General features: G+C 45.9%; 1 long non-coding RNA gene across 1 annotated transcript in view; it reads left to right on the top strand.

Moving 5' to 3' along the window:
- LOC126506613 (uncharacterized) overlaps window positions 1–1,785 on the top strand; it is a 13,910-nt gene extending 12,125 nt beyond the window's left edge. Inside the window, exons 7-9 of the long non-coding RNA XR_007593275.1 lie at window positions 465–687; window positions 888–1,015; window positions 1,227–1,785. This is a non-coding gene — a long non-coding RNA (uncharacterized lncRNA). The remainder of the gene's footprint in view (window positions 1–464; window positions 688–887; window positions 1,016–1,226) is intronic.
- The last annotated feature ends 23,162 nt before the right edge of the window (window positions 1,786–24,947 follow it).

Here is a 24,947-nt window from a genome sequence, read left to right as displayed (position 1 = left end):
ACACTACCTTCCCCCCCCCCCCCCCCCCGCCCGCCACCGCCTTTGTTTAGTTTTTGGAAAGCTGAGCTGTTTTCTATCCCGAAGGGTCTCCTCTGGTTCTGTCTATTCTCAGCCAGCTCTTAGCAAGATGGGGAGGTATGACTCCAGAATTTCTACTCTGGGCAACCTCAGAGGGAATGAAGTCTGGGAGGAGTGGGAGAGATTACTTTCTCATGACCAAAACAGACAAGCCTAGATAGAGATGGTTGATTTATTTGTCAGGGCCTCTGCCCTGGAGCAATCAAAACTGTAGGGGAGGTGGTCCATGCGAACTGTGGATGGTAGGGACGGAATGAACTGTCTGGGTTCCGACTCAGCTTTGCCTCTTCCAAGATGTATGGCCTTGGAGAAGTTACTTAGAAGCTCCACTTCCTGGCTTGATTGTCTGTAAAGTGGTGATGTATCATATGACATCCAATTCACAGAGTTGCATTATAAAGAAAAAAAAAGCAGAGAGAATGCCGCCCGGAACGGTGCTGTCTACATGCGGCGGCCATCATGACCGTCATCACTGTTCCTCTGTTGATGATCATCTTCTGCTTGCTAGCCACTTCCTCCTCGCGTCACTTCCTGGTACCGAGGGGAGCATCTGACCTTCCGAACTGCTTTGTTGCCTTCAGTTTACTCCCCAGGCCCAGGGAGCTTCTGGTAAGTTGTTTCAAGACCACGCCCCCTTTCTCCTCCAAGTCCCCCCACCACTGTAGTTTTCCACTCAAAATCAATTTCTTCTTTCCCCAAATCCATCCAATTCTATTTTCTTCTGTTAGGTTGGATGCCCAGGTTCACTTTCTTCTTTTGGCATTTGTTCTTGGATATAAGACCAAGTAAATCCATTGTTTGTGGTATAGGAACACTGGACTGTTTAAGTGATCCTTAATACTTCTCGGTTCCCCGTCCGTCCATTCAGCCCTCCGTAGCCCGTCAGCAACACACTTTTGACACTCCAGAGAAGCTGGATCTGGGGCTGTAAACAGTGGTGAGTAAACAGGGTCCTGCTTTAGGACAAGAACCAGCCAATCTCTCAGAGTGAGTCTGAGCCCAGGTCTTGAAATTCCCTGCACCCTAACCACATGTGGGAATTCTGGGAGAGCATCTGGAGAGGATGGGTGTGGTCTGCGTTGCCCTGTGGTGCTGACCACTAGAGGACCCCTGCAGTAGCTAGGCTCAGTCCCTGTTCTCCTCCACAGTTTTGAAACACTTCTAGAATCAGTTCCGTGAAACTACAAGTGTTTTATTCAAATAAGTGCAACAGGCTGGCAAGATGGTTTGCTAGGTGAAGGCATTTGCTGCTCAGCCTCGCAACCTGAGTTCCCTCCCTGAAGCCACGGAGAAGCAGAAGGAACCAACAATATGACATTGTTCTCTGACCTTCACACGCGTGTCATGGCATAGGTGACCCCTCCTACACTTCATGCAGCAGACTTTAAAATGTAAATGAAGTCTCGTCTACAGAAATAGTCCTCTGAAGAATCGGAGTGGCTCTTCTTCCTTCTAGGGCTGTCACAGACACCACCTGAGTTAATACCAATAAGTTCTGAGAACTCAGCAGTGGGAGTGATAACCATAAACAAGGTCATGGACAGTAGGAAGGAATCAAAAAAGAATAGGCCTCAGAGCCAGCGAGCTTTGAGGGGTGCTGAGGAGGGAAAGGTGGGCTTGACTCAGGGAGCAATCCGGGCAAGGGGCACTTGAGAAAGCTGTGGTGAGGGGAAAAGGGAACCAAAGACTGATGCTGGCTGCTTGATAACCTGAAATAAAATAGAACAGCAAAAGAATGTCTTCCACTCCTTCCTTTACTCTGAGTTCTGGACTCTGAGAAGCCAACTCAGGAGTCAACATAATCATCGGGTGTGTCTTGACACAGAGACCCAATGAGGACTGGCTCTCTAGAGGCGTCGAGTGTCTGTGTGTCTTATGTGAAGGGATACTCTAGAACAGAAGTTCTCAACCTGTGGATCGAGACTCCTTGGGGGGGTCAATGATCCTTTCTCAGGGGTCACCTAAGACCATGAAAAAGCATAGATATTTATATGATGATTCATAATAGTAGCAAAATTATAGTTATGAAATAGCAATGAAAATAATTTTATAGTTGGGGGAGTCACCTCAGCATGAAGAACTATATTAAAGGGTCGCAGTGTTCGGCAGGTTGAGAACCACTGATCTAGAGTCTTTGAGAGCAGCTTGAGAACAAAGGTGGATGTCACTGCAGAGCAAAGGTCCAAATGTCCCTGTTGCTGTGAGAAGCTCCAGCTTCTGAGTTCAGATCCTGCTTCTGTCTCAACCTCCAGTGGGTGAAGGGGTCACTCTTACACTCACCTTGTGGAGACGGGGGATGGAGAGAGAGGTGGTCGATCTTAATTGATTAGACTGAGACACACCCAGGAGATTGTCAAGGCACGTCTATGCCAGTCATGACACTTGCAGAGATGGTTAGTTGGCGGTGTGTGTGTGTGTGTGTGTGTGTGTGTGTGTGTGTGTGTGTTCCTGACCTAATAAATATATCAACTCTTTGATTCATAGCTGATAGCATAGTTTAAAAAATGGCATACCTGGGCAGTTAAGAGTGCTTGATGCTCTTCCAGAGAACCTGAGTTCAATTCGGGTTGGGAGGCTTACAACCACCTGTAACTCTAGTTCCAGGGTAGGTCCTTGAGGACTATGCTTTGGCCTGGTCCATCCCCTTTCACTTTGCTTCTGAGTCATACTTAGGGTCTATACCATGTTCCAGCTTATTCCTTTCCCTTTGCTTCTGATCCACCACAGTATAGATGACTCTGTTCCACCATGCCCTCAGAAATTTCTGAAACTGTGAGCCAGAAAGAGCTCTTTCCTCCTTCGGGTTGTTTACTCAGGTATGTTGGCCTGGCGATGAGAAAAGTAGCTGACCCAGGGAGCTGCCAGGTGCTGGTGCGATGGCCGCTGCTGTTACTGTAGGTAAGGAGCCGTCCTGAATCCCCAGGGTCTTATATCGTCTGTCTTGGGCATCAACTTGGCTCCTCAGGAGAGAAGCCTCAGCTGGGGTAAGCTACCTCATGTTATTTAGGGGAAATGAATGGCCTTTGGCCATATGAATCCAGTGTATGGATGAGGAACTGGCTGGAGGCTGTAGGAGGGTTTGGATGTGAAAATTCTCAGATTTCTTCACTGAGCACGTCCTTGTCATCCTCACTGTGTTAGTTGCACCTGCAGCACTGCGAGAAAAGACCTGACAGGAGCAGTCAAAGGGGAGGAAGTATTTCTTTTAGCTCATGGTTTCAGAGCAGCTCCGATTGGGCAGTGGGAGCGATGCGGCAGCTGTTCACATCGTAGTGGACAGGAAGCAGAGAGTGACCAGAGCCAGGGGCCAGAACCAGGGGCCAGGAACCACCCTCAAAAGTCCATCTCTACTGCTTCTACCAGCTACCCCAGATTCCCCAAATAGTGCCACTAGCTGGAGACTATGAGCCTCCGTGGGCATCCACCCTTCTCTCCCACACTGTCTGTGCCTTTCACTCCAGGAGGAACCTAAAAGAAGAAGAAAACAAGGCAAATAAACAGCACATTTCATTTTCCAAATGAATATTTAAAATAGGCAACAAATGCTATTTTGTATTTTTTTTTTCAAAGAAAAGTTTGACGGCTGTGATCTGTATTTTTAGGGTTTGTGGTTGAATTTTCCCAGTCTTCTACTCCTTGGCCACCTAGACAAAAAAGTTGTCTGTGTCACTAGTTGTTGTGGGGTATTTGTAAACTATGTGAAGACCTATTGCTGTGATTGGTGTAATAAAAAGTTGTACTGCCAATAGCCAGACAGAAAGAGAAAAAAAAAAAAAAAACAGGAAGAGGAATCTAGGCTCAAGATTTCACCAACAGACTTGGATAAAGTCAGATGTGCTGTACTTAGAAGAAGTAACTGAGCCACATGGCAGAACATAGAGAAAAAATATGGGTTAGTTAAGTTAGAAGAGCCAGTTGGGGAAACATCTAAGCTAAGGCCAAGCTTTCATAATTAATAATAAGTCTTCAGGTCATTGTTTGTGGGCCAGCGGTCCAGAGATAGTGAAACAAAAAATCTTGCTGCACTGGCATCCAGCACAGAGGCATGGCTGGGTGACACAGTTTGGACCTGCTGTATAGCATTTGGGGACTGCTAAGAACATACTGTTGTGGTAAAAATACATCTTTTGAAAGTAGCATGGTTGTTGACATATGAGTCAGTGGAATGAGCTTGGGCAGAAAAGGGGGTGTCAGCTGGAACCCCGCTCTTGTAGCAAACTCTCAGAGGGGCTGAAGTGGGAGGAGGCAGAGCTGATATGCCAAGATGGCTTTCTCAATGTCAGCCAGAAATGCATACAGATCTCTGGACCATTCCCAACACCCCGCCTACCTGGAGATCAGAAGTTAGAAGCAGTCAACACCATTTAAAACTGACATCAGCAATAAGCCCACATTCTGAACTTATTACATTTCAAAAGTCACAAGCAAACGTTCTAGAAACACAGAAGATACTGCCAGAAAATGAACATTCAAAATGGAAGACAGGGGATTGTGACTCCGATACCAACACTTAGTCACGTATCAGTTTTATTGATGTTTAACCACTGTGTACTTAAATTTCAGACACACATGTAAACACAATATATGGATATGGGGACATTAAATATTTTCTTGTATGTTATCTTTTTACTCTTGCATACACAGTCCAGTGACCAAAAATTATAAATTCACAGACAGCCTAGTTTTAAATGGCGACCTGGCTTTTGCCGTTTGGATAATTCTACATTTATTTAACCTCCTGGAGCTTTGATCAATCTGTTCTCTGATTTCTTGTTCTTAGGAACACTGCTGCAACACACACCCTGGCTTTACATTTTGGGACACTTATCTAGCTATATTCTTGAATAGGCTTCTAGAAAAGGAATTTGTAGTTCCAATAGTATGCATACGTTTAGTGCCAACATCCTGTTACAAGCATACCCCCCCCAATGTCTTAATCTACAGGATTATCACAGTCATGTAGGATTTTTGAGCCAAGTTTTAGGCTGTGCTCCATTCTGAGGACAGGCTTGAGAACCATCTGCTGCTAAGACTCTCGAGATGACTCCATTTGTGGGCAGAAGGAGAAACCACTGTTGCCCACGTGTGGCTCTTCTCTGATGGTGTGGCCTGGCCGCTCTCTCCGACGGGAAAGAGTGTCCTTGAGTGTGTGCCATAATATACCCAGATGTTGAAAACAACCAATAGTTTTCACACTCTCAGAGAGGTAAACCCAGTGCAAGAAAAGGTCAGAAGGACAAGTGGGCTGAGGCAAGTATATTTAGTATTCAGTGAGATAGAACGGATCATTGCAAGGCTGTGTTGCTAGGGTGTCCCGCTACAGCTTGGCCAGGTCCTCTGGGCCCGCAATGAACTTCTCACCGAGCCTCTTCTGCACTTGGTGACAGAGAGGTGTGCTCCCAAACTCCGTGTGCTGTCATCTTCTGTCTCGTTTCAATGTAGCGTGGTAGAGTTCTCAAAGCGATCAGAGAAACAAAGCCTCTAGACTGTGTCTTGCATAATGTCATAGCGGAGTGAAATTCCAGATGTTTCCCATGTTCTAAAACAAGTCACAGGGCCCCACTACATGCAAGGGGAGGGAATTACGCAAGGGTGGGGCATTCCAGGGGACAAGGATCGTCGGGTACCTTAACATCTGGTTTATCATAATAAGCAACTAGAAGCCACTCCCCTTAAAGTGTTTTTTTTTTTCCAGCCTGAATAACCAGGAAAGCCAAAGACTCAGGAAAATGTACAATCTGAAATTCATTGACTGAAAAGTACTCATCCCGTGTCTCTTCTCTCTAGTGGGGGTGAATAACACACCACTGTAGAAACATGTTTGGCTGGAGGTGATTGTGGCGTCTTCCGAGGTGCCCTCCCAAGCATGTGGTTTACGTTTTCTTGGGACTTGTTTCCACCTCCCCAATGACTAAGTCATTTCCTCCCAACTCTGTCTCGTGGAATGAGGTGGCATATCCAAACCCATGTCATAACGACCGCACTGGAGACATTTTTCCATGTGAAATTCCATGAGCTATTCTTATGCTTTAATTACTATGTCTTCCCAAGACCAAGCCTTGAGTCGCCACAGCTCCTTAGAAATTTCAAACATCCAAATGGCAGCAGGCGGTAAAAACTGTTCTTTAAGATCTCCTGGCTGGAATGGGCAATGGGGCTCAGTTTGTAGACTGCTAGCCTAGTGCACATGAAGCCACGGGTTCCTCCCCGGGACTTTACAAAAGCTGGTGCTGGGCACACACACACAGAATCCTTGGTGCTCGAAAGGTGGAGGCAGCAGGATCAGGACTTCAAGGCCATCCTCCCTGGTTATGAAAAAAAAAATAGAGACTAGCCTGGAATACAAGACACTTTGTCTCAAAAAATATAACATGATAACATGGCCCATGCCTCCAAGCCTGACAACCTGAGTTCAGTCCCTAGAACTGGAGGAAGGGAAAACAGAAGCTAAGGGGCCTCGGATTTCCCATTCCTACCATTGCTCCTGGCCAGCCCCGCCCAATGCATTTCAGGGTCATGCTATCTGTTCAGTGCTTCGAGTTGTCCTGTGACCTCTACTCATGCATGGGGACACATTCCTTATGTCCAAGTAAGTAACTGTAATAAAGATATTAGCCAGGTGGTGGTGGTGGCACATTCATTTAATCCAGCACTCAGGAGGCAGAGGCAGGCAGATCTCTATGAGTTTGAGGCCAGCCTGGTCTACAGAGCGAGTTCCAGGACAGCCAGGCTGTTATGCAAAGAAACCCTGTCTCAAAAAACAAAACAACAAAAATTATTGTGTGAGTTGCGTTGTTAAAAGGGATCCCTGTAGGTTTGATATCCACATCATCTTGTTTAAGCTGAAAGTGTTTGTGTTCTTTCCTCTATTGCCTCTTTGTAAATAGCTAGACTCCAACATTTCCTCAGGAAATCCTTAAGACTCCATCAGACCCGTCGAGGGGAGAAGAAACTTGAAAGGAACAAGTTTCTTGACACATTTTTCTTTGTAAGAAAATCTCTTAAATGACCTACAGTTAGAACCAAACAAACCGTGAATGTTGTGGAGGGCGGTGAATGGCAGGTGGGAGCTATCGCCACTCAGTGAATACTGTAAGGCATGGGTTCTATGCTACTGATTAAATAGCTAAATCATTCCCTTTCACGGGAAAAGCAGTAGGGGTTTTTGTTTGTTGTTGTTTTGTGTATGTGTGTGTGTGTGCGCGCAGGTGTGTGCGTGCGTGCGCATACGTGAGGATGATGGCAAATCAATGTTTTTCTCCATAGTGTTTGATCCTCTCCTGGACTCTACCCAGCACGGTGAGTCTCTAAAGAGAAGAAGCCCAACATCAGCCTGAAAAGAATTGCCTCTCCAGGTAGGTAGAGCAGGTGGCTAGGTTGGAAGTGGCCCGTGGGACAGTTTGGGGTCGTGTGTCTTTCTTAGTCTAGAGAGATGCAAAGAGTACTACTGAAGCAGGAAAGACTAGGAGCTTAGATGACTACATTTCTTGGGCCAGGAATTGGGCAGAGGAACTAGGAACAAGGGGGACGGGGGCATGTTGAGCCCGGAGTGTTCAAAGACCTTACTAGTGAAGCCCCATGTGCTTCTCCACTCCCACCAGTGGTACTGGGGGTTAACCAGGGCTCCACACACGCTAGGTGAGCACTGCCCACAGGTTTATCTAGAGAGTCCTTTCTCTCGCTTCATGCTAAACTTGTGGGATGTTAGCATTCCTTGGTTTGAGTTTTGTTACATGTGTGCTCACCTCTTATCATTAAGGCGTTAATTATATGCCTCTTAACTAATGAAATATGCAAAACCCCTGTCTTTTCTCTGTGGCTATGACAAAATATCCAAGACTAGGTCATTTTTAAAGGAAAGAAAAATATTTGTGGTGGCTGGAAAGTGGAAAGGCGTGACGGCCCCTCTGGCAAGGCCCCCCCCCCCCCCCCCCCCGTAGAGCACGGTAGGAGGTGAAATGGCAAGCACCTGTGGAAGAGACAAAACACAGGGGCAGCCTCAGTTTACAACAGCCTGCTGCCATGGTAACTAACCCCGCCTCATGAGAATGTGGATTGACCGGCTACGTTCAAGCATCCATTCCCCTTCACTAAGGACCCAGCATCCCAGCACCACCACACCTTCGATCCAAGTCCAGCATCAGCTTCAGAGGGGGCAAACCGTCCTCAGATTAAGGTCATCATCTGAGGTTCCCCGTGAGTGTGAATGGGATGGAGGGTTTTAACCTTGTACGGGCAGGACATGGGGACGTACACACATATGCCGTGAAATCAACCAACTGGGGAAATGTCATCTCTGTGCTCTAATGGGCTGGAGGCGTGGAAGCAAGGCCAGGGGTGTTACACTTGGGTGGGGAACTCAACGGAAATTTTCCACTCTTCTAGATTTTCCAAGCTGGCACACCTCGTTTTAACTAGCAAACTCTGCCCTCCCTCCTGCTGACCTTGGTCTCTGAGTGATCCCTTTCCTTCAAGGAACAGTGTTCTTACACACTAGCAAGGACAAGGGAGACTTAAATGGCTGTACACTTGTGCCTCATTGCCTACCGACAATGTTCTTTGTTAACTCTTGTTTGGAGACTAGGACTCTAACCTCATAGGCATCCAGCACTGAACAGATAGCATGATCCTGAAATGCACTGGGCGGGGCTGGCCAGGAGCAGTGGTGGGAATGGGAATACCCGGGCCCCTTAGCTTCCTTGACATAGGAATGAAAGAAGGCTCATAGGGCAAGGTGACCTTCAATCACTGGTCCAGTACTTAACAGATCCCTGTTTCCTTTAGCTGAGAAGTTATAAGGATTGCCTTCATCGTGTACCAGAAGATGCCATGAGCCTCGTTTGTTTTGTTTTGCAAAGGGTCCCACTACTGTATCCCTGGCTGTCCTAAAACTTATTTGTTATGTAGACCAGGCTGGCCTTGAACTCACTATGTAGATCTGCTGGCCTCTGCCTCCTGAGTGCTGGGACTAAAGGCATATGACACCACACAACACCATCCCTAGCTATGCCATGTTTGGACTACTCAAGGGTCTGCCTGACTTTGAACAGGAGCAGTCTCTGGCTTACTCACGTCAGGCTCAAGTGTACAAATAAAATGGTAACAGCAGAACTTCCTAGAACTGACCCAGTGTCTTTTACTGTCCCCTGACGCCCACACTGGTGACTAACAGAGGTGCCAATGGACTGAAGCTTGGTCCAGCTGGTGTACTTGGGTTATTCCAGTAAGTTCTGTCTTTGTGGGTGAGTCAGTTTTTCAGTTTTTCCAGGCGACAGTAGTCTTTCCTGTTACTCTCCAAGATGGGGTCTAGCTATGGGAGAGGCTCAAGAACGTTGGGTCACTAGGAGAGAGAGAGAGAGAGAGATCCCTTGAGCTGTCCTGACCCATAGCTATGACCTTCAGGCATTTGCAGAGTAGCTGAACTGGTAGGTCAGACTCTATGGAGGAAGCTCACTGCTGAGGTATCTCTCTGGACCACTGTGGTCTGTCCTCTCCTGACCTGGAAAGAGCTAACTGTCCTCCTTGATGACTAAAGCCCATCTTGAGTCCTTGCTGGTACTCTGAACTTTCTGGAACCTAGTAGACCTTCTTCCCAGGCTCAACAGTCAAGGTACTTATAATGTACACTATATGGCCATATTTTTCCACTTAAGCCCAGGGATTAGTTACCGGAAGATCTCTCAAGCTGCTGGCCTGGGACTTTCTTGTTCCATTCTGGTTTTCTCTACCCACCCTATTTATTCTCAGTTATTTTCTCTTGGTCGGGACATAAAGCTGAGGATGACATAAAGGCAATACCAATGGCACCTGTTTCTTAACAGGTCAGCTTACACTTTTCAACATCAAGAGCAATACACATTCAGTAGAAACCCTATCACCAGTTTTGAATTTTATTCTTGTGTTGAGGTAGCAGTGTGTTCTATGATACCCTAGTGAAGAAGGGCCAAGGGTGGTGTCAGTCTTCCACATCCCAGCTGCCAAGCAACCCAAGGTGCTGGTCCACTGATGCGAAGTTAGGTGTTTAATAGCCTCGGTATGATGGATGCATTTTTGAAAGTATTTTTTACATTTGGTATTCAACTTATGGAGGGGTCACTGGAATGTCATCCCACGCTAAGTCCAGGAGCACCTGCATTGCTACACTGCCCAACACACTCAACACTCTGTGTAAGGGAATGTGACTGACCCTCAAACAGAAACAGAGGTTTATTGATAAAACTCTTGAGAGAGCATCTCTTTGCTGCCATTTCAGAGACTATGTGGTCTGTGATATTGGAGATGGGGTGTGTGGATAGGCATGTGGAGAAAAGTCAGGTCACATGAGAAACATTGCATCCTAGAGCAGTCCTACCCAGCAGAGCTGTCCACAGAATGTGCATCCTCTGTATTGGCTCTGTCCACCATGGCAGCCATGGCCATCCTCCATATGGGCTCTGTCAACCTTGGCAGCCATGGGCATCCTCCATATGGGTTCTGTCCTCCATAGCAGTCATGGGCATCCTCCACATGGGCTCTGTCCACCATGGCAGTCATGGGCATCCACCCTATGGGCCCTGTCGACCATGGCAGCCATTGGCATCCTCCACATGGGCTCTGTCTACCATGACATTGCAGTTTTTAGCCTATGCCTCCCACAGATTCTAATAGCAATATGATCCAGTTCAGAGTTTGAGTGAGAGGTTAAGGCTCGGAAACATTAAACAAACCAGCCTAAAAGTAGAGATAAAGTTCAAGCCATTATCTGTCCCTCCAGACCTTGTTTCTTTGTACCATACTGGATTATTACAGTAGAAAAAAAAATGCATTTTCAGCAGAAGCAAGCTATCCAAAAGTCAGGATAGAGCCTGCCAGATGTATTTGTTTTATTTATTTTTTCCGCTTTTTTCTTTTATATGTGTATGTGTTGATGTGTATGTATATGTTTGTGTGAACATGCTAGGAGTCAACATCTGGCTCCTTCCCCTATTGCTTTCCACCTTATTTTTTTGAGACAGGTTCTCACAGAACCTGTAACATCACAATTTGTCAAGACCAGCTGGCTGGAAACCCCAAACATTCTTCTGTTCCTGCTTCCCTGTTTCAGGGATTGCAGATCCATGCTGTCGGCTGAGCTTTTTACGTGGTGTTGGGGATTGAACTCAGGTCTGAGTAAACACTTCCCAGTCTTGGCCTGCCAGTCATAAAATTTTGAGACACATCAGCTCATCTGATTTAGCTAGAATTTGGGGCAATGAAGTTTATCTAGTGATGCTATTTGTGACGGTGAGGGCACGGGGTGGCAGGGGCAGGGCACCAAGCAGTGTGTGAAGCCTGGTGCCAGATATTACTTGTTTCATCAGTTACTTTTCTTGTTGCAGAGAGAAAACACCTGTAAGAGTCACTTAAGGAAGGAAGGGGCTGTTCTGTGGCTCACGGTGCGTGCACAGCCCATCATGGTGGGGAAAGTGTGGCTGCAGGAGCTTGAAGGAGCTGCTCATGTTTCATCTGTAGCCAGGAAGTAGAAAGTGACAAATGGGTACTCGATCCACCGTTTTCTTTTGTTATTTGGTCTGAATCTTCCTCCCATGGCGGGCACCACCCATGTTTCACGAGGGTCTTCCGAAGTCTGTCTCCTCCGCCGCGAGCCTGTCAAGTTGACAACCGATGTTAACCATGACACGTGCTGGTGGGAGGGACCTGTAACTGCCCTCATTGAAGCTCCCTTGGAGGGTCTACAAGGCAGCCAGAGTATTGGCTGAGAAGTAAGTTCTCTCAGTAAACATGTATTTCAGTGATGCTTGGAACACAGGAGAGAGGCGGGGCCTTCCCTACGGCTGCACAGTGGACAAGCGAGTGCCAACCAAAGCAAGCAATAGCTGTAGCCCACGGTCCACTTCCTGGTCACCAGTCTCAAGCAGAAGTGGCACTAGCAGCAGGACCTCCAGCTGGCAGCTGTCTTGATTGATCTTGAAACCAAAAGATCAGGTGCCCACCCCCCCCACCTCCCCAACACCCCCCCCACCCTGCCCCACATCTCCTCTTCCAGGTAGTAAACACTTAGTAAGTGCTTGGTTTCTTGGATTTGTCTTTCTGGTGGGAACACTTGGGATGTTTTTTCTTTTCCTGTGCTGAGTGTGAGACAGAGGCCCCAGTGAGAAGCCAGTCAGGGCTTGTTCTGCTTTTTAGACATACACATGAAATAATTGGGGGGAAAATTGTTTTTCTCCCAGAGAGCAATGCGGTAATGAACACAAAACAAACTGAATCCCTGAATGCAGAGATCAGTCCCCAGGGAGTGTTACTGCTTCCTAAAGCAGGTGAGCTTGAAGCCTTGTCTTGATGTATAGGTTGGAATGACTACCCATTACAACCAAAATGCATGGCCCCAGTGCAGTGATACCCTGAACAACACCCTAATGTCACAGAGACACGCACATGAAATCGCATCAGAATCTTATCATTTTCTACTATATTGATCAGATGCTTTTCTAGTGAAGGAGATGCATGGTTGTTTACGACCATAAAGCCCTAGCCAAATGCCAGATGCATGTTGCCGATGGTTGTGGATTTGGTGGTCTTGCCTTTATTGTTATAGCCTGATGCCCAGAGCCTCAAAATCAGAGGCATAAAAAGCAGTGTAAGCAAATGAAGAACACATTATAAACTAAAATTCCTACTCCCAAGAAATGCTTTAAAAAAAAAAAAAGAAATAAAAGCAGTGGACTTTTGTAGATCAGGTCACTTGAGTTTGTAGCCAACAAAATAAAAAAGACATTGGACTTTTAAAGTGTTGGAATTTTTGAAGACTGTATTTTTCATTTTATAAGAGTTGTACTGTACTTTATACTATGATATTAACATGAGACTTCGGGGAGATGGGATAGATATTTATGGCTCAAATTGACATGTTTGTGCTTCAAGCTGGCAAGGGGTGGGCTGTGCTGGTCAGCTCCACTGTAAACTTGACATGTCCTCCGCTCGCCTGGGAAGAGTCTTCATCTAGATCAGGTTGGCTTATGGACATGTCCATGGGGTGATTGTCTTGGTCATTGATTAACCTGGGAAAGCCCAGCCCACTGAGGGCAGCACTCTTCTCTAGGCAGGGACCCCTGAATAGTCCAAGAAAGGCAAAAGCTAGCTGAGAACACACAAAAAAGGATGTGTTTATTCTCATTGCTCTTGTCTGGGGCTACGATGTGTCTGCTGTAAGTTCTTACCCTTAACTCCCCACAACGACAGACTATAACCTGCTATCATAGGCCAAACACCCCTCCCCACAAAAAAACTTCTCGAACAAAGCTGCCATTTACAGAGGAGAAGGCTCACACTGGACAAGCTACCTGCAAACGCAGAATCTGCCACCCAGAAGATGCAATGAAGCCATCGGTTAAAGGAAGAAAGGGTTAGGGCGACATGGAGGCACCCCCACTTGAACAAGATTTACTATGATGCCTACCTTCTACTTCATGAGTCTGTGTCTCTGTTCCAGGCAACAGCTGCTCCCCCTTTATGGTTGTGGGTACAATGTGTCCTAGTAAATCCTGCGTAAAAGATGTGTTCATGTGCTCCATCCTTTTAACAATCGGCCTAATTAGGGTGCTGTCCTTTTAAGCACAGCATTTACACAGTTACTTTATTGCACTTGAATTCAACATTAGCTTCAACAGACTTAATATAATTTTATGTTTTTTTTTTAAATTGCTATACAATGAAGGGAATTTATTTGATCATCATTATGGAGTTATTCCCAGGGATACGTAACAGTCATTGGTAGAGAAGCCTAGGAAATGCTATTCAATAGGTCAGACCTTACATATGTGGTTGATGGTTGGTTGTGGTTTTGCTGGTTTTGTCTTTATTATTGCAGCCTGATGCTGAGAGCCTCAATTTCCTTATCTGCAAAATGAGGCCAGGATCTTCCTTGCCTCAAAGCAATTGTGACCATCAAATAAAATGCCCTCCATGAAGGGGCTTTACCAAGCATCTAGATCTGTGTGTTTCTGGGGCTTTGCCTTCCTGGAGAAGCCTCACTCCTCATACACATCTGCTATTGTTGCTGGCATGTGAAGTTTAGACTCAGCTTTCAGGGGTGCATGGATGATAAAAAACACATGGTTCAGATGGCTTTGCCAAGAAGTGGGGGCCTATGCAGAGATGAGTGCCCAGGCAGTGGGGAGTGAGTAAGAGGGACATGAACAACGGAGGGCAGAGATGGGGTTAGTCAGACCTGTACTATGGACGGTCCTATCTGGGCCTCTGCTTCATTAGACCAACTTGTTCTCCAGGCCTCTGCTCATTCAGTCTCATCAGAAACATTATGTTACTTGCATGAGGGTTCAAACAAACAACTCTTGCCTTTCAGTAGACCAGTGCTCGGGAATATCACCTGTGATCTGTGATCCGAAGTGCTAGAATTCCCTCATTATGTACGTAGCCCTTTGAACACGGGTGAAATGGACCTTGACTGACACCCGGTTTCCCTTGTCCAAGCATGACACAGTTAGATATGTCCTCACCTGTGTTGTTTCTGAATCTGAAAGACAAAGAAAGATTAATTAAGTGGGTGGCAGCATCTTCTGAATAATGCCGTATTGTTCCAATAGAGATCTGTGATCAATCTTCATCACTGTCTCATGGTATCCTAAGCTCATTAGTCACAGGCAAAGGAGGTGGCTCAGTGGGGAAAGGCACTTACTATAGCAACCCTGGATTTGGACCCCTGGAATGTCCTCAAAGGCTTTTCTAGGGTTCCATGCACTTGTAACCCCAGTGTTCTATAGCTACCTGGGAGAAGGAGACAGGAGAATTGCCTGGAAGCTTATAGCCTGGAGTATGACAAACAGCAAGAGAGATCCTTCCTCAAGCAAGGCAGAAGGTGAGAGCCAGTTTCCAAAAGTTGTCCTCTCGGATGGCTTGGCTGGTAAAGGTGTTTGCCGCCTAGCCTGGCAACCTGAATTCAATCCCTACACCCATATGGTAGAGGAAGAAACCAGGCTAACAAAATATGTCTCCTGACTCCACCTGTCCCCTCCGTGTGCCCACATCCACGTACTCACAGACAAACATACAGACGCAAAGTACATAATAGAACAAGAGAGCTGTATTCTGATTTCCCACTTGTGGTGAAGCAGGGGCATCCCCACACCCACACACCATACACATATACACTAAAAAATAATAATATTTAGGATCATGGAGAGGGTGTGGTAGGATACCTACATAACATGTATGAGACCCTGGGTCTCATCTCATGTACAAAAAAAAATAAATAAATAAATTCATGTGTCAAGCCCAGCTATTTTGCTTACTTCTCACAGATATGTCCAAGTTTCGCTGCATTTTAAAGCATGTAGACTTGAGGTGCCAGCTGTCAGTCAAAAAGAGTCATAGAATATAGGTTTGAACCAGATCTTAGCATATAGTTCCTGGGTTAAGTCTGAACGAACTTTACTCCATCCGCTGGGACCTCAGTTTGCCCAGGTCTTAAAATGGAGATAACAACTACTTCACAAGGCAAACATCAAAGATTAAAGTTAGTGCGTGATGAGAACGCTTTAGGAAGGTTAATGGCAGGGCCTTCCTTACTCTACTGACCTCGCCTTACAAAAACGGATACATGCCCTTAGTTATTGGCATCTCATTGACAATAGAACACCTTGACTGCACTCTTAGCTCAAATACTGACTGACAAACGTCTTTGCTGTAGGTCATGGGGGGGTTGGGAAACATGCTTTGGTTTTTGGCTTTCATTCCCTCCTCACTAATATTAGCATTTAATTTAATAGTGGCTGTGCCCTTCTTGACTGCCCTCTCAACTGAAGATCAAAACAGATCCATGGGCTGCTTTTCACTCCATCCAACTGCAGTCTGGATAGTGGAGCTTCTATCCACCCTAATGTGAGCCCAGGAATCCCTGCCACAGGAAGGGTGAAATGAATTAGAGTGTGCGGAGACTGAAGTGGTGTGCGGAGATCAGCTGCGTTTCCACCTCAATCCTCCGCCTGTAAGGCCGCTGGCCGGATAAGCCTGTGCCCCATACGGAGGCATTTCCTTTAGCACAGCTCAGGGCGAGGAAATGTTTAACTCAAAAGAAAACAGCTTGGACACCTATATTGCATGGGATCGAAGTTGCTTGCAGGAGACAAACAACACCCTTCTTCCTCACCCCTGTTCTCATTGAGAACTAGTTGAGTGATAAAAGAATAGATGGAGGGAGGCAGGTAGAGAAGCTTTATTAGTGATGTCGTTAGTATTAAGAGCGTGGCTTCGGGGCACACTAGATATGCTGTGCTCTCTGACTTGGGGAGCTGAGGACAAGGGATTACTTGAGTTCAGAAGTTCAAAACCAGCCGAGGTAACATAATGAGACTTCCCCTCTCATCTCAAAAGGAGGAGAAGGAAGAGGGAGAAGGGGCTGAAGGAGAGAAGGAGGGAGATGAAGAGGCAGCTGACAGCTGGGAGTGTCTTCTGAAGAGCGTTTAACTCTTGTACCCTACACGCCCAAGCAAGTAAACAGAGACACAATCAGTCAGGACTCTTCTGCTGACTTCTCGCGTGTTAAAGACATACGGGGACCTCTGTTCTCTGCAGGTGAACAGATTCCCAAGAAAGATGAAGAGAGAGAAGAACTCAGGGATGCCTGCCCAGGTCCTCCTTTGAAACTCACCCTGAGGAGGAGTCGAGGAGAGAAGGCTGAAACAAGAACACAAACAATGCCATGTTTGCGAAAGTCCCCCCTCATAGAAGGGACCGTCCGCTCCGTTTAAGAAGGACTCCTCAGTCAGAGAGAGCCTCTCTTTCATCTTGAGAGGGAATTTTGGCTGGATAGTTCACTCTGGAAGCCCACAGCATGTAACATTTGTGCTTCTTAAGGCTGACAAGTGGGATAGAACATCCATATTTTAGGAGTTCTCGTGTATTGCAAAATATTTGGCTGCCGCATGCTTCCTCTCCCATCTTACTAAGCGTCGTCCTCGGGGCTATCTACAGGCTCATTATAAATCCATCCATCAACCCTAGCCTCGCAAGACAGCCGTGGAAGAGCAGTTGGAAATGGGAGGATTGAGCAACGGCTGGTCTCCAGATCAGAGGCAAGGCTGTGAAACACAGCAAGATGGCTTCCCCCACCCACCCCCCCCAGCCGGGATTATTTCTCAGTGTTCCTGGTTCTGCTGGCAGGAATCCTACTGAATTCAGGAAAACCATATGAAATCCATCCCGGGTGTTGCCAAAATAAATTGTTAATCATATCAGACGTGACGCTGAGGAATATTCATCGCCGTCAGTTTTCTGCTTTGTAACGGCTCCGCTTTGCTTCGCTCGGGATGCGTTGAGAGGCGTAGGAGCCCATACTGTACGTACATGCCATGTCTTGTTATCTACCAAGGGAGAGCGCCGGGGCTTGGTGACCAGGCGGGGTTCATGAAGTTGGGGTGAGGGCATCCCAATACTAACAAAAGATGTTTCTGTAGTCCAATTTTAAATATCCCTCTGGAGATATTAACTGTCTGAACTCCTTTAGTGTTTGGGAGCGTGAGACCCTCACGGAAGTTGGGCTAGAACCATGTATAGAGGAACGCGGAAGTTTGTACCTTCCTGCTTCAATACAGTTTTTTCAGGGGCAAAAATTACATGCGATGGATGCAATTGCTTCCGGTACTTGGTCCAGTCACACGGAACCAAGCTTACCCAGACAAACTATAGGACTGCCATTACTCACTTGTGCAGGGGAGAGAAGTTGATGATATTCAAGAAAGTATTGATTCAGTTTTTAAAAACTTTTTATTGATTCTTTGTGAATTTCACATCATGCACCCCAATGCACTCATCTCCTCTTCCCTCCATATCTGCCCTCTGCCCTTTTATCCTCCCTCCCCCAAACAAAAGGAACCAAAACAAAGCAAAAATTTCTCCATGGAAGTTGCAGCGTGTCTTACAGTATACTGTTTTGTCTAAAGAGCTTTGTTTGCGAATGTTCAATGCAGTAAGGCACTGGACTGGTTCAAGGCCTCTGACTTCTGTCAATACTGGACCTTCAGTAGCCTCCTCTCGAATATCCTGTTGTTGCCCTGTGTCATGGAGATCCTGCAGCTTTGGTTCTGCCAGACCAGCCCCTTTGTAAGCTCCAGCAGCTCATGGATGGGGTGGGTGTTGGTGTGAGCCAGCTCAAAACCTTGGATCTGGGCCTGGGTGGTAGCTGAGTGGTTCAGCCCACCCATTCTCCAACACCCACGCCACTAAAGCTACCTCTCATGCCTTCCCCGGGTGAGGCGCGGGGCCAGCTCTCCTTCCTGTGGTTACTCGAAAGAGGCAGAACCAGCTCTACTCCACTCATGCCTTCTGGGAGAGCTCTCCTTTACCCGCGCCACCGGCACCGATTCTCCATCCCTGCCCTCAGCTCTCCCACTTTACCCAGGTTAGTGATGGGGCCGGAGCTACTGCCTATGGCAGCTGGTGAGGTGAGGGACCAGCTCTCCCACGCTTATGTTGTTGGTGACAGCTCTCCGTCTTGACCTCAGGGTCAGCTCTCCTGCACCCACGCCATCAGGGCCAACTCTACCATGCTGACCAGGTAAGGTGCAGGCCTTCTCTTCCAAGCGCTACAGCCAGTGAGGGGCAGGGCCAGAAGATCCAGATTCTCTTAATGGGAAAAATTGTTAGCAGGTAGAGAACAGATAGGATCTGTCCTGGAGTGGGTCACAATGACATGACTAATCTCATCATAGAAGGTCCTTGGGAACAGATATTTTTAAATGAGTCCATATCATCCCCTTCATTTATAGTACTTTACAGGTGTTAAGCAAGAGTTCAAGAGTGATGCCCCTTCCCTTTCTTCCTCTTCCTTCTCTTCTGTCCCCCCTCCCCTTCTCTCTCCCTCCATAACCCCTTACTCTTATGCTGTTCCCAATGCTCACTAAATAAACTCTACACCTACTCCCAGAAAAGAGTGCTAGAATGTTGCGTGTGTCTTGAACATTGATGGTGTAGGACCCCAGTGTTTACCAGGACTGGAAGAAAACAAGAATAGATTTAGACATTTTTTTTTTTTCGAGACAAGGTTTGGTGCCTGTCCCGGAACTAGCTCTTGTAGACCAGGCTGGCCTCGAACTCCCAGAGATCCGCCTGCCTCTGCCTCCAGAGTACTGGGATTAAAGGCATGCGCCACCACCGCCCGGCAGATTTAGACATTTCTACTGTGTGTGTGTGTGTGTGTGTGTGTGTGTGTGTGTGTGTGTGTGTGAATGGGATCGTGATACCTGGAGAAGCTTAGCTGAGTGGTGTGAGAAAGAGTTTATTTAACAAAGTCTAGAGGTAAGTGGGTCCCAGCAAAGCGGTGTGGGTATCCCTTCACTGGGCTTTCAACTGGGAATTTCAGAACATGAACTTTTAACCCTAAGCCTTACTTATGTGCCGGTGCTGGTGTCCCGTGTGTAGGGAGAGGGGCACGCATGCATCCCTCTACATACGTGAGTGTCTTGTGAGGGATAAGGTGCACATCTCTTAATGAAGTGTATTCTAGTTTGTTTCTCTGTTGCTTTGATAAAAGATTGGCCAGAAGCAACTTGGGAGGATGTCTTAGGGTTTCTAGGGCTGTGAAGAGACACCATGACCAGGGCAACTCTGATAAAGAATAGCATTGAATTGGGACTGGCTTACGGTTCAGAAGTTTAGTCCATTATGCAGGATTTGGTGGTGTACAGGCAGATGTGGTGCTGTAAAAGGAGCTGAGAGTCTTATATCTTGAGCACACATCCTCAGGCAGCAGGAAGTGAACTGAGACACTGGGCATATCTTCAGCATATATGAAACCTCAAAGTCTACCCACACAATGACATACTTCTTTCAACAAAACCACACCTGCTTCAAGAAGCCACACCTCCTAATAGTTCCCCTCACTATGAGCTTGTGGGGACCATTTCATTCAAGCTACTCGGAAGGAAAGGGTTTATTTGGCATACACTTCCACATCACAGTCCATCATCATGGGAAGTGAAGGCGGAAACTCAAGGTAGGAACCTTGAAGTGGATCAAAACCTGAAGCTGAGACCATGGAGGAATGTTGCTTGCTGCTTTGCTTCCGTGGCTTGCTTAGCTTGCTTTCTTATACACCTGGCCAGGCCTGTGACCACCCACAGTGGGCTGGGCTCTCCCATGTCAATTATTATTCAAGAAAATGCCCCACAGACTGGCTCATAAGGATGATGGCGGCAGCTCATCAATTGAGGTTCCTTCATAAGTGACTACAGTTTGTATCAAGTTGACAAAAACTCATATGAAGTTGAAGACAATTATAAAATAAACTAGAACACAGGCATTGCCTTATTATCACCAAGTTTTGCATAATCTTCAGTCATGTCAGAGCCAAAACAACTTCCACATATATGTATTCTCTCTCAATACACACACACACATACACACAATCTTTCTAGATATAATGGCACAGCCTGTAATCTCAGATCCTTGAAGGGAGAGGCAGACAGATTGCTGCAATTTCAGGGCCAGCCTGGGCTACGCAGTAAGTTTCTGACTAGCCTGGGCTATAGAATAATATACTATATCAACCTTGTTTTCCAAAATCAATCTTACATCAACCAAAGTTCTACACCATGGCTATGCTGACTGTTGGGTGTCATAACAGTTATGCTTCAAATGAGTCAATGTTCTTACTTATACTTTAATAAAGATTATATTCCACTGGGACCCCATGGCCACCACATGGCCGGGAGCCACCCAAGCAAGGCAAGTTGATGTAAGTGGCATATGTAACCTCCAGAGACCACGCTGAGGCTTGTGGTCCAGGAAGCCACTGAGGGCCATGAGCGGTTCTGAGAAGACCAAGGCCCATGTTGATGTCTGTGGTCTGTGTTACCTCCGAAGCCCAGGAGGATGCCCGTGGACTGGGCTGCTGCCTGAAGCCATGCTGATGTCTGTAGGTACGGGAGAGCTAGCCCCATCTCATGGAGGGAGTTGTAGGGTATCTGGCACCACTCTGGCTGCTGTCCTCAGCTGATGGCTTCTGGTGCAGATGCAGGAGGAAAAAGATACCCTCCCTTGGGGAGCTGGACACTAAGAAATTGACCATGCTCCAGTGAATTTATGGACCCCATGAAATGAACTTTTTTTTGGGGGGGGAGGTCACAGGGGAAAGGGGGACATGGGAAGACTGGGAGGGGAGCACGATCAGTGTGCATGATGTGAAATCCCAAATAATCAATTAAAATAAAGATTATATTCCACATGGGAGTGACTGTGAAGAGCTCTGAGTGACTCAGCTGCCCCTGGACCACAGGCATCCACCGCTCATTTTTTAAGCAAGCCCATCACACTTCAGAGTTCTTGTTGCTCACGCTGGGTTCTGTTTTTTCTCCATCCCTTGCGGTAGAAAGCTCAATAAAGGAAAACAATCACGGTTTTCAGTTTCCTTCTGGCCATTATAATTACTAATTTTCTTATCATTTTTCATGAAATTATACAGTCATGAATACCTTGGGTATATTATGGAGTTCTAGATTTTAAAATGCGGCATTGGAAATACAGAAATTGGGCAAATATTGACAGACTTGTGGATGAACACATGAATGATTAAATCCTACCTTGTGATTCCTAGATCCAAGAGTTTAAGAAATGCCTACAAAAATCATAAAATGCCAGTGAGCTATCAAATCTATGGGAAACAGAAATAAGCCTGTAGACCTAAAAAAAGGAGAGATCTGCTTGCTGCAGCGTCTCCAGTGGTGACATTGAGCCTTTACTTTGGTCTGCACATAGGGAGGCGTGAACACCACACCTGGCAGGATGAGTGTGCTGGGACATGGCAGACAGAGGACTTGTCACAGGTATTCCACAAACATCTTCTGAAGGGCAGTTCTTGTCTGTGATCACAGCTACAATTAAAGATGGGTTAACTAACAAATAATGACAGTCCAGGATAGATACTTCTAGTGGTTCATGCAGGGGTGAAGAATGGGAACAGAACATTTCTTATATGACCAAAAAAATATTTTTATATAATTTGTTTGCTAAAATATATCATAGATAGCATTTCATTTCATTTCCTTATAAACGTGGTTTTGCTTTACAATTCTACATTTAACTCTGTAGATCTTGGATCTAGTCCTGTTTAAGCTGTAAAGTTTAGGTTATGACTGAAATCTATTAGTTAAATTTTGTTGTTGGCTTTGGGTGCTCAATGGCTCCAGCACTATTTTTAAGAAAAAAAAAATAATTAGGACATTGTGTTTCTATGCTGAAAAGCCTCCTTGTGGCTAATTTTTGTTAAACAAGATTGTCTATCTATTCCTTGACATTTCACTAGGTCTTGTTAATACCACATTCCAGGAAATGAAAAGGAGAGGTGTTTTATTTATTTTTTGTTGCTTATATGTGTCCCTCTGCATGTTTGCAAGTGTGCCTGTCTGTGTGCATGCACGTGTGTTTGTGTGTGTTGGAGGTCCAAAGTTGATCTGTGTCCGGTGTCTGTTTTGATCCCTCTCTGCTTTACTTATTAAGGCAGGATCTCTCAATGAACCTAAAGCTGTCTGACTAAGGAGTTTGTCTGGGAATCCCTGGTCCCTGCTGCCTGAGTACTGGGATTGATTACAAGTGATTGTCACACCTGACCAGTTTTATATAAGAACCTGAACTCTGGTCCTCAGGCTTATACAGCAAACATTTATGTACCCAAACAAACATCTTCCCACCTCTATTTATTTATTATTATTATTTATTTATTTGTCCATTTATTTTTGTGTGTGTACAAGAGAGAGACAGACATATGCACAGAGACAGACAGACAGACAGACAGACAGACAGACAGACAGACAGACACACACACACACACACACACACACACACAAACAACAGAGAACAAGAGAGTGCACCATAGCATGCAAGTGTGTAGAAACCAGTGGACAGCCTCCGGTGTCATCCTTGATGTTCACTTTGCTAGAGACAGATGTTTTTGCTTCACTGCTGGGTACTCCAGGATAGCTGGCTCTTTTCCTGTCCTTCTCCCTTCTCACTCTATGGGTGCTAGGATTCCAGACGTGTTGGGGACAATGAGGCCTACCTTCAATACTGTTGTAAAGCTAGGTGAGTTACACAGGTCAGTCACTAGGCATTCAGTATGCCAGAGGCATTTCCATTTCTAGGCCTACTTAAGAATGGAACTCTGGTTTTAGATATGGCTTACATTAGATCCTATTAGACATATCATATTACACTTCAAAGTAAGATGAGGAATTCTCTTGTGATCCAGAATTGTGACAGCATCCAGAACCAAGGAACAGACTATGCAGCTCTGAAAATGGGAAAATGGGCAGGCATTCTTATACTTGAGAATTAATGAGTTATTTATTATTTGATCAATCCAAAGCCCCAGCCTAGCTTCCAAAAGTTTTAAGTTATATTAGTTTCCTAGGCTGCCATACGAAATTATCACATCGTGTTGATGACTTAACATGAGAGACATTTGTCTCCTTGTAGTTACAGGAGCTAGAACCTAAGATCAAGCATTGGCCCGGCCCTGCCTACCCTTCAGGTTGTGGGTACGAATCCTCCCCTTGTCTCCGGCCAGGCTGGGAGCTCCTTGCAGTCTTTCTATTTCCATGGCTGGTCTTCATCACCAAATCTCTTCTTTCCTCTGTGTGTGTGAGAGTGTGTATGTGTGTGAATGTGTATATGTGTATATGAGTGTTTATGAGTGTGCGTTAGTGTGTGAGCATGAGTGTATGTGTGAGTATGAGTGTTTGTGAGTGTGTATATGTGTGTGTATTTGTGTGTGAGTGTATGTGTTTGTTTGTGTGTGTATGTGTATATGAGTGTGTGAATATATGAGTGTGTGTGTCTTTCTGTCTGTTTTTATTGGATTTCGAGTCCTCTTTAGGCCCGCATGGTCTTATAGAACTCACAACACTACATATGTAAAATCCCTCTTTCTGGATAAGGTTATGGTGTAAGGGTCTTAGTGACCAAGTTTTTATCAGGGAATCCTGTCTAACCCGATATGGTTATTTACAGGTCTATTTTCCCACAATACCATCAGGCTATGATTGGTATGTACTGATTTGTCCTCTGACAATGGCTTCTGTCCTTTCTAGATCCCAGGGGCCTCAAGGCCCTGCCACCTGCAATGGGTGAATTTTTGGGAGCCCAGACCATCGTGACTGCATGTTTTGTCTTGGAAATCATAACACTAGTGAATAATTCTCTGCATGGGGCTATACTTTGCCATTTGAGACATTTTCTATTGAGTAATGCAATATTTTCACTCAGAAAATACATTTCAAGTTCCAAACAGGCAATTTACGAAGTATTTTCGGAACGCTGTTGGCGCTGTGTTCCAGGATGCCTGCATTGTTGATCAGGCACCATGCAGGGCTGAAGCTGTCATCAGAGCCTCAGTGGGAAGCCTGCATTGCTGCTGTCTATCGATAACACTGCCTTCTTTTCTTATTTTTGGCAGATGCATGTAAGTCCACTTATTAGACTCTATAAGAGTGTAACATAAAATTCATTTGAATATTCATTTTCTTAGTATGGCTTCTTTATTAAAGGCTGGGGCAAGGTCTCAGGTCCAGGTTTAATTGGGAGATAATCTCAGGAAGTAGAAGTTGGTAGCGAGAATGAGAGAAAATGGCAGAAAAAAAAAAAAAGAGGCTCCACAGTGAAGGTGAAAGTCACTGCTAAAGGTAGTGGGGTCTTGATACTGCAAATGGGGAAGTGCAGAGAAAACTTTCCTCGAATTGTCCTCTTGAGCAAGTGAAAGTTGCAGATTCTTCTAGTTGCCTCCCACATAGAAGGGAGGGAAGTGAGCTGCCTCACACTCTCTAATCTGTGCCCATTCGGAAGTTGTTTTGCAGAACTTTCTTACAGCTTTTTGTTAGCACCAC

This window comes from Alexandromys fortis, unplaced genomic scaffold (genome assembly GCF_014885135.2).
Source record: "Alexandromys fortis isolate MF-2015 unplaced genomic scaffold, M_Fortis_MF-2015_v1.1 scaffold_0, whole genome shotgun sequence".
Classification (NCBI taxonomy): Eukaryota; Metazoa; Chordata; class Mammalia; order Rodentia; family Cricetidae; genus Alexandromys; species Alexandromys fortis.
The sequence above is the reverse complement of the archived record's forward strand: the minus strand, read 5'-3'. Positions and strand labels throughout refer to the sequence as shown.